The 10,114-nt window shown below is 37.2% G+C and overlaps 1 long non-coding RNA gene across 1 annotated transcript; it reads right to left on the bottom strand.

Annotated features, from left to right (window-relative positions):
* Positions 1-5,677: 5,677 nt before the first annotated feature.
* Positions 5,678-7,075, bottom strand: LOC122053674. The gene is made up of 4 exons (XR_006132295.1): positions 6,727-7,075; positions 6,496-6,632; positions 6,288-6,399; positions 5,678-5,740 (listed from the first exon to the last, which is right to left on the bottom strand). It is a non-coding gene; the product is annotated as an uncharacterized LOC122053674 (long non-coding RNA).
* Between the last annotated feature and the right edge of the window lie 3,039 nt (positions 7,076-10,114).

Below are 10,114 nucleotides of genomic sequence, written 5' to 3' on the forward strand. Positions count from 1 at the left end.
GGTTCGGGCGTTTGGGAAATAAAAAGAAAACAAAATGGAATTTATAATATAAACAATTCCTCACTTAAACGGGTATCCCAAACAGGCTTTATCCGTACCCGTAATTAATCCCCTCAAAACTCGTCTTACGAGCTCCGAAAAATTCCCAGAAAATTTCTAAAAATTCTGGAAAAATCCAATAAGAATTTTCGTCCAATAATATTTATTATTTAATTTTACGATATCTTACATTCTCCCCCACTAATAAAAATTTGGTCCCCAAATTTACTGGTCAACTCAGGGATCCTCATCTAAGGGTAACCACCAGGCAATATACTCATATACCACTCCATCTAAGTATCATCAACAAATCACCAACCGTGATGATCCAACTACCCCTAAAATCCATAATCCACTATCCTCAGATCCTCCAACATCTGTATAGGGCGGTCAAACTATCCATCAGTCTGAGGGTAAAAATCTATACTAAAGCGATGCACCTAACCCAAAGTCTGCTGCAACCCTAGTCAAAAGCCATGATGTGAAATTGCGGATCTCCATCTGATACAACGCTCAAAATATGTCAGTCGTCAACCAATCAATGATACCCAACGCATCATATCCTCTCCATGTCCTAGGCAATCCCACAACAAAATCCATCATATTATGCTCCCAATTCCACTCCACTATCTGCATCAACAAAGATAATCCTGCTAGTCTCTAATATTCAGCCTCCACGTGTTGTCACACTAAACATCAAGCTACAAAATCCACGATGTCTTCCTTCATGAAAATCCACTAATAAGAACACTCCAAATCTCCATACATCGGGTACCACCCCGATGTATCACAAATCCAAATCAATGTGTTTCCTACAGTAACTTCTTCCGGATAAGAAGTGACGCGAAAACACACATAATCTTCCACGAAAATAAAGAATCTCATTCTCATTACACGAGAATTCTCACTACTAGCACCAGACTACTCCGCTCATGCTACATCGGAACTGCACCGACTCCCAGATACGATACATCTGTGTAGAGTACAAATCCGTCTACACAAGAAAGTACAACTAAGACAGTGCAGTTAACACTTCTCGTTTCAACTCCCAAAACTGATCTCGTAAGCATCCGTCCAGGAAAGTTCTATTCCCTTCCTAGACCGTCCAGTCGACGATATAACAATGCTAGAGAAAACCCTCAACCAATCTCCGATAATATCCAGCCAGACCACGAAAGGAACAGCGAATCTCTATCTCCTGTGGATCCACTGATATCCCTCTACCAGAGACGATTTGTCCCAAAAACTCGTAAAAGACAATCACAATACGTACTACTAACTTCACATATAGATGTTTCCGTCGAAACATCTCTAGATCTATGCGAAGATAGTGTACGTGATCCACCTCGGATCGTGAATAGATCACAACATCGCCAATAAAGACAATGAAAACTGATCCAAACCCTAAAAATACCAAGTACATCAAGTCCATAAAAACATCAAGGCACGGTATGCCTAAATGGTAACACCAAAGACTCGTAATGTACGTACAACAAATAGTCTCAACCGTAAGATCCTCGACAATAAGTCTGTAATCTATCACTAACTACAAATCACCAAATCCATAACTATCACACAAGTGTTACTCCTCATGTCTCTATCAGCATCCAACATAACTAATAGATTATCAAGTCATATATCTACTAACAAATCATCAAAAGACAACCTATCACCACACCTGATCTCTCAATATCCACCAATCAAAAATCATCCTCAACATCAATCAATCATACCAGATAGTCTCCTAAACAAAGATAGAGTAAAGGAAAGCATCCAACCGTCAACACCTACTACCAACAACTAAATGTATCCCAAAAGTCTGTCAAATCTCATCATCTCATCCTTTCTGATAATCAAATATCCATAGTAAAGGAATGTCAATCCAAAGTCACAGGGTCATACAACCTTCTGACTAAGAGTCTATCCATCTAGAAAGTATCTCCACAACTCTTATAATCATCCCATATATGCCCCTCGACAAATATCGATAAAAAGTCAAACCCTCTAATATGAGATATAGACTACAAGATCTGGTAAAAAGATCACGTGGTCAGGGTCTTGAGCCACCTGATAGAGACAATGTTAGCTGAGTCATCTAACCATTGTCTTGTACCCCATCATACTGTGATTGCTCCATCTGAGGTCCAGTAACCTCCAGTATCGAGCAATGAACACAAAAATAGAGGAGCACTATAACTAACTAGCTGATCAAAATATCCGTCAATCAACGCTCTACCATTCGAAGATCATCATCTGAAATTATACCTAGTTACGATCGGACCTCCTAGGTATTACTCAACTAATACCACTTCCTCCGCACCATTGCGGGGTATATACCACTAAGTACATCATGGATATCTAATCATATCCAATAGTTCCATGAGTCAGGATCTCCCATGGAACAACGTTAGACGAGTCTACTAGTCATCACCTTAAAATCCATCGTGCTGATGAAAGAAGTAGAGAACTACTCTCTCTCCAAACACCTCAAAGAAATCACTAAGTGACGACCTGATCTCCAAAAACATTCTCTGCTTCTTCCTTCACGTGGTACCGGGTCACGTAAAGGTTAAGCAGCTAACTTCAACTCTCCTACCCCAGTACAAATCATATATCCAAATGTACTCTCCAACTCATACACCCTAATAATGGATGTATCTCATAAGTGTTAAGCAGGTAGCTTTACATCTTTCCACACCGTACGGTATCCTATCTGAATGTACCTTCTAAGTCACCCAATCAGGTACAGACAATCCATAGTCAAAGTCCCCATGAAATAGGATGCATCGATCCTCTATAGACTGACTAAGCCGAAAATGGTATACGACTAATTCAATCTTCTCTACAATGGTACAAGTCATAATATCTAACCAAGTATGAAACATCCCAAAGATAGGAATCTCCAAAAATAGAATAAGTCAGTCCCCTACTGATCGGACTAACAAACTAAATCGATCAACTACTATCTGATCTAACAAGAGTAAATCAATCATCCACTGCTGAAACTAAAGTAAATCGATACCCAACTACAAAAGTCAACTAAGGTAAATCAGTCCTCAGTCCTCTACAGACATGACCAAAAAGAATCTAAAATAATCCTCTGCTGACCGAACTAACAGGAGCACAAGGTTGACTAAAATAAGTCAAGGCCCAACTATACCAGTCAACCAAGTAAATCAATCATAGACTGACTGAACACACAGGAGTAAACTGATACCCTACCAACAGAGTCAATATGAGTATATAGATATCATCCACTACCCAACTAATAATAACAAAGACAGATATGTGACTCTAACTCTCAACCAACTAGTACTAACAGACACTAAAACTACTGGTAGTATGATATAGCAAATCCCTTGAGACTGTAATCCTTGATCTCCATTAGGTCAACCGTGATCAGTGATTGACCCAACACATGCAATGCATGCTACAAACAAATAGGCATGTACTAACCAAAGAGTACTAACACATGTCATAACTAACTATCATGGGCAACAATACATACACCAACAGAAATGTATGCTAACAATATGCAAACATACCTCCTATAGCCCGGGAGATGTCCTGCTGCTGCCTGGTCCCAAAAACCAGAAAAGTCACATCAAGAGAAACCAAAACACGAAATCCAAAAACACGAATAACAGGCATCGTACCTGCTCTGATACCAGAAATTGGTATCAAATAAATCCCGAAAAACCAAAACGCATAGCAAGTATCGTAACCTGGCTCTGATACCACTAAATTGTCACGCCCCCAAAGGAGTCCCTGCCAGACAAAAATCCGACAGCATCTCCCCTGTACAGGTGACAATATGAACCATCACTACAAACCAAATATACATCAGCCACATGCGGCTGGAATATTTATATACACAACCACGCAGTTATAATAACAGCTCATACGGCTGGAATGAAACAATCACAACCACGCAGTTATATATAAGACAGCCCACAGGGCTGTACAAAACAAACCAACACAGCGGAAAACGAAGAAAACGGAAAGCCCAATACAACACAATCAACACACTGCTAGCCGGCTAGGCTTTATACAACAACCACAACAACACATACATCAACACACCAAATACAACAAATATCGAATGCAAATAAAGATATACCAAAACCCGAAACGATCGTCGGATGTGACGTAGGACCCGGCAGACAGGATACCCCGAGCGACACTCCAACCATCTACCTGAAAACATAAATATATACATGCGGTGGTGAGTATAGGTAACTCAGCGGGTAATAGAAAAGATAGTGCATGGTCTATACATAAAACATGGAGATCACAAGTATACAGTCTCAGTAGGGAATAAGAACATGATCATACTATCATAATCAATGCAGCTAAACATACCTGACATAATAACCTGACATAAACTGTACAAACCACAACTAACATAATGACAGATACATACCCAATCTGGAATCGACACATGGTACAATGATCAGTAAACTCACCGGATCTGCAACAGATATACCCGTGACACCTGTGCAATATAAGTACGACTGCATATACATGTAAAATAAATGACATGTATGCAGCATGGCAACCAAGTGCAACAATCATATCTCAAACAAGTGCAACAACGACAATCACATGCAACTAGTAACTACTAGGCATGTATGCAAATGCAGATGCACCGCGCATCAAATGCAAGAATAATAACTGCGTATGCATGCTCCATGGTCACCCCCGCCACCTCTCCGAACACCACGACCCCTGTATGGCCGAGAGGCTTGGGTCTGTGACGACTGTACTACCCTCCAGCCCACTATATAGTGGTCGAGGCGGACAGTCCGCTAGTATCTAGCTACATAGCATCGGGGTCCCTGACTGCTCACAACGCCGGATCTCACTAAACCTCGTGACCGGGTGCCACGACAGGACTAGCAGCAACTGCTCCAACTACCACTACCCATGAGTGGCCGAGGGTGCGGTGCTAAACCAAACCAACTGATGACTCTCTCACCACAAGGGAGACAATGGTCATCAGATGCAATGAATGATGAACATGATATATATATATAATCATCATCCATGCAACAACCCCAAACCTCATAAATACCTCCAACATGAGTATAATCGTCATGATACCTCCACGTATCCCACCAAACATATGTACACACTACACATGTATAATCAACCAAAAATCTTCAATAATCCCACCAGACACATGTACACAAAAGATAAGTACAATCAACATGTATCCTCCAATAACAATACAACAGACATGTGTATATACTCTAAACATACAATCAACACAACTCCTCCAAAAGTACATGACAAATACGTATGTACACACCACACGTAAATGTACGGTCAACAAGATAACTCCTATGACACATACCCATCTATGTATAGTCCACATCATATACCCAATCAGCATGGGAATACCAACAACCCGACAATCCCTACAAGACATACTCTACACGTGTAATCACAACAGAGTAGATATCAAGAGTAGAGACTGTATATGAATTAAATAGATCATCACAAGGGTCAAGCATAAGTATCATGCAGGAAAAACAGCAACCGATCATGATATAAGGTAAAGTAGCCTAATTCATCCAATAATAACCATGCACTAAGTTTCAAAGAAACTATAAAGAGGTTAAGGAAGAAATACCCGCCTTAGATATAGATCGTGCCAAATATAGCCCCCACGTCGAGATGCTTGCCTCGAATCAAAATCCTGCATAGATTAATATATATTTTATTTAGCTAAACTCATATGAATTAAATAGCTAAATACAATTCCTAACCCAATAGGATCACCTACTCAAATAAGCTCTCTAATCAATCCCCCAAATCAACACATCTTAAATCCAACTCACATAATTCATCATCAATCAAACACTAATCCAACTCATCATAAATCCTTCCAATCATAAACTAAACATCCCACACCTAATAATCAATCTAATGATCTCAATGACAAACATGAAATCATGATATTCATCCACCCTACATAATCCATCATTTAATCCAACACATACCAATAACAATCATATTTAACTCTACCCAATGACCCAAATCCAATACAACTTGAATTTAAATTTCTACAACCCATCTCTACTAATCCAAACCAATGTAGAAATGAAATCACCTCTAGAAGTAAAACTTTTAACCTTAATCCACAATAATTCGTCCAAACCAACTTATCAAACCCATAATCAACTCAACCTACATCACCCTAATCATCTCAAACATAGACATGTAATAAATCTTCAAAAACTCACCTAAAACCGGATGAAATTTTGTTGACCCACAGTTGAAGAGCTGGAATTGTAGGCTGCTGGAAACTCCTGACCGAAACCCTAGTAAACATGCTGCCCCCTTCAATCCAACCTCCTAATCCACAATGAACACTCCACCTCATCTCATTGGATCGGATCAAGTGAAGAGTTCAAACAATGGAAATCAAAGATCACAACACCCTAATCTTACCTCTTCCTCACAGCCCCCCTTCTGTTGATCCTTTGCCAAGATCATTTCCACTAGCAACCAGATGAGTCGCTGGACCAAAGCACAACACCAGACACAGCTCCGTGCAACCCCAATTGATCGGAGTCGAAGGTTGAAACCTAGGGCACAGGTCCGAAAAAGAAAGGGTCAATACAGAGAAGAAACCTATCCTAGCTAAACCTTGAATCCACCAAAGATCCGACGATGCCTTACCTCTAAGATCACTCCTCGGTGGCGTCGCTCGATCCAAATCCAACGAGAAGGGAGACGCGGAACGCTCTGTGAACAACTCGTGGAGGAAGAACGAAGGGTCGATAGGCTAGAGATGACACGGATCGAGTACCTGTCGTGCCCTAGCCGCCTCGCTGTCGACACTCGGCCGCATAACTCACCGGACAGAACCCCTCGGCCGAAGAAGATCTAGGCTCCGCCGTGCTCCAGCAAGCTCCGGCGAACGAGGATGATCGCCAAAGGAGAAGCTCTGCTCCCGTCGCCTCCAATTCGCCCGCGAGAGAGAGAGAAGGCAGAGAGGGGAGATCGGGGAAGAGAGGAGGAAGGCTCGGGTTCGGGCGTTTGGGAAATAAAAAGAAAACAAAATGGAATTTATAATATAAACAATTCCTCACTTAAACGGGTATCCCAAACAGGCTTTATCCGTACCCGTAATTAATCCCCTCAAAACTCGTCTTACGAGCTCCGAAAAATTCCCAGAAAATTTCTAAAAATTCTGGAAAAATCCAATAAGAATTTTCGTCCAATAATATTTATTATTTAATTTTACGATATCTTACAGCTGGCACCTCCAAAACTAACATACCCGACAGGGTAACCCAAAACAAACTAACCCGACAGGGTAATCAGGATTAGTTAAAAAGAGACCGAGGTTAACTTGACTCATGGTACTGGTGAAGTTTTTGGATGATAGTACGTTAGGGAAGCTTGGGCATCGCATGTCTAGAAAGATATGGCTTCGATCTGGTGCATTTGGCCAAGTGGAACTGACCGAAGCTACCCTTAAACGAATCCTAACCAGTTAGACCAAGATTTAGTACTAAGTTCCGTGGATAGGACTATTCGGAAAACTTCGAAAGGTTGGTTACTTCTAATGATGTCCCTGTGACTCACCAAGCTTAGAAGTTTATCCGAAGAATGCCTATTTGTGGAAACCAAAACTAAATCTGAATCTAACACAAGTTAAACCAAAAGTCTGTAATCAAACCAATTTCATCTCACAAAATCATAAGATTCCCTGATTGATAATATAGATCGGGTGAGATGAATTAGGCTTATTTTAATTTTAAACTTAAAAATTAATTTCAAAAATTTTAATTTTAAAACTTAAAAATTATTTTCAAAATTTTAAACTTAAAAATTAATTTCAAAAATTTTAATTTTAAAACTTAAAAATTATTTTCAAAATTTTAAACTTAAAAATTAATTTCAAAAATTTTAATTTTAAAACTTAAAAATTATTTTCAAAATTTTAAACTTAAAAATTAATTTCAAAAATTTTAATTTTAAAACTTAAAAATTATTTTCAAAATTCTTAAACTTAAAAATTAATTTCAAAAATTTTAATTTTAAAACTTAAAAATTATTTTCAAAATTCTTAAACTTAAAAATTAATTTCAAAAATTTTAATTTTAAAACTTAAAAATTATTTTCAAAATTCTTAAACTTAAAAATTATTTTCAAAATTTTAAACTTAAAAATTATTTTCAAAATTTTAAACTTAAAAATTAATTTCAAAAATTTTAATTTTAAAACTTAAAAATTATTTTCAAAATTCTTAAACTTAAAAATTAATTTCAAAAATTTTAATTTTAAAACTTAAAAATTATTTTAATTTTAAACTTAAAAATTAATTTCAAAAATTTTAATTTTAAAACTTAAAAATTATTTTCAAAATTTTTAAACTTAAAAATTAATTTCAAAAATTTTAATTTTAAAACTTAAAAATTATTTTCAAAATTCTTAAACTTAAAAATTATTTTCAAAATTGATAAACTAACATAAATCCTACTTGTTGTAGGAAACCAAGTGGATTTTGGACAGTGGTTGCTCCAAATATATGACTGGAGATCACACCAAGTTCACTCAATTAACCTACAAAAGCCTAGGAACAGTTGCCTTTGGAAACAACGGTAAACTCAAGGTAATTGGTATAGGTAATATTGAATTAAACATAGATTTCATAATTTCAAATGTTCTACTTGTTGAAAATTTTAAATACAATATTCTGAGTATAAGTCAATTGTGTGACACTAGGTATAAGGTAAAATTTCTATCCACAGAATGTTTAATCAAACATCTAGATAATCCAACTATAAGCCTAAAAGGCTTTAGGAAAGACAATATCTATGCCATCAACTTAACCACTTCTTCAGTCAAGTGTTATTTAACGCAAAAAGAAGAAACCTGGTTATGGCACAGAAGAATGTCACACACCCATTTCAGAAACATAAGTAAATTAAACGGTCTAGTTAGAGGCTTACCGAAATTACCTAACTTAGATTCAACAATATGTAATGCTTGTCAACAAGGCAAACAAACAAAATCTACCCACAAACCAATTAATGAATCCCAAACCAACTCAGTCCTAGAGCTTTTACACTTAGATTTATTTGACTCCCACGGGGTCAAATCAATAAATGGAAGTCTGTACTGTTTAGTTATAATAGACGACTATTCTAGGTTCACTTGGGTCAAATTCTTAAAACATAAAGATGAAACCTTTGAAATTTTTACGAATTTCTGCAAACAAATTGAAAATGAAAAAGGCATAAAAATTAAAAGAATCAGAAGTGATAATGGAGGAGAATTCAAAAATCATAATTTTGATAAATTTTGCCTTGAAAATGGCTACCATCATGAATTTTCTTGCCCTAAAACTCCTCAACAAAATGGAATTGTAGAAAGAAAAAATAGAACCTTACTTGAAGCATCTAGAACTATGCTAAATGAATACAACTTACCTAAATATTTTTGGGCAGAAGCTGTGAGCACAGCATGCTATGTACAAAACCGAATAACACTAAACAAAAACCACAATAAAACATTTTTTGAAATATTTTACAACAAGCGACCTAATATAAAATACTTTAGGGTATTTGGTTGCCCAGCCTTCATCCTAAATACTAGAGAACACTTAGGCAAATTCACTTCCAAAATAGAAAATGAAAATTTTCTAGGTTACTCTCTAAATAGCAGGGGCTACAGAATTTATAATAAAGTCACTTTAAGAATTGAAGAAACCACCAATGTAAAATTCAAAGAATCCAATCAAAACCTAGAACAAGCCCAACTACAACCAGTTGACTCTGTTCACGAACATATCAATTCCGAGGGAACAAACCAAACCCAAATTCATGAAGAAGAAGAACAACTACAAGAAAGTCAACCGCCTAGAACCATAAGAGTCAACCCAAACCATCCTACCAATCAAATAATTGGTGACCCAGACCTGAGGGTTCAAACTAGGTCATCTTTCAGAAACCTAAGTCAAATCTCGTTAATCTCAAATATTGAACCCAAAACTGTAGCTGAATCTCTACTTGACCCAGACTGGATCATAGCTATGCAAGAAGAATTAGCTCAATTT

Source organism: Zingiber officinale, chromosome 3A (genome assembly GCF_018446385.1).
Source record: "Zingiber officinale cultivar Zhangliang chromosome 3A, Zo_v1.1, whole genome shotgun sequence".
Taxonomy (NCBI): Eukaryota; Viridiplantae; Streptophyta; class Magnoliopsida; order Zingiberales; family Zingiberaceae; genus Zingiber; species Zingiber officinale.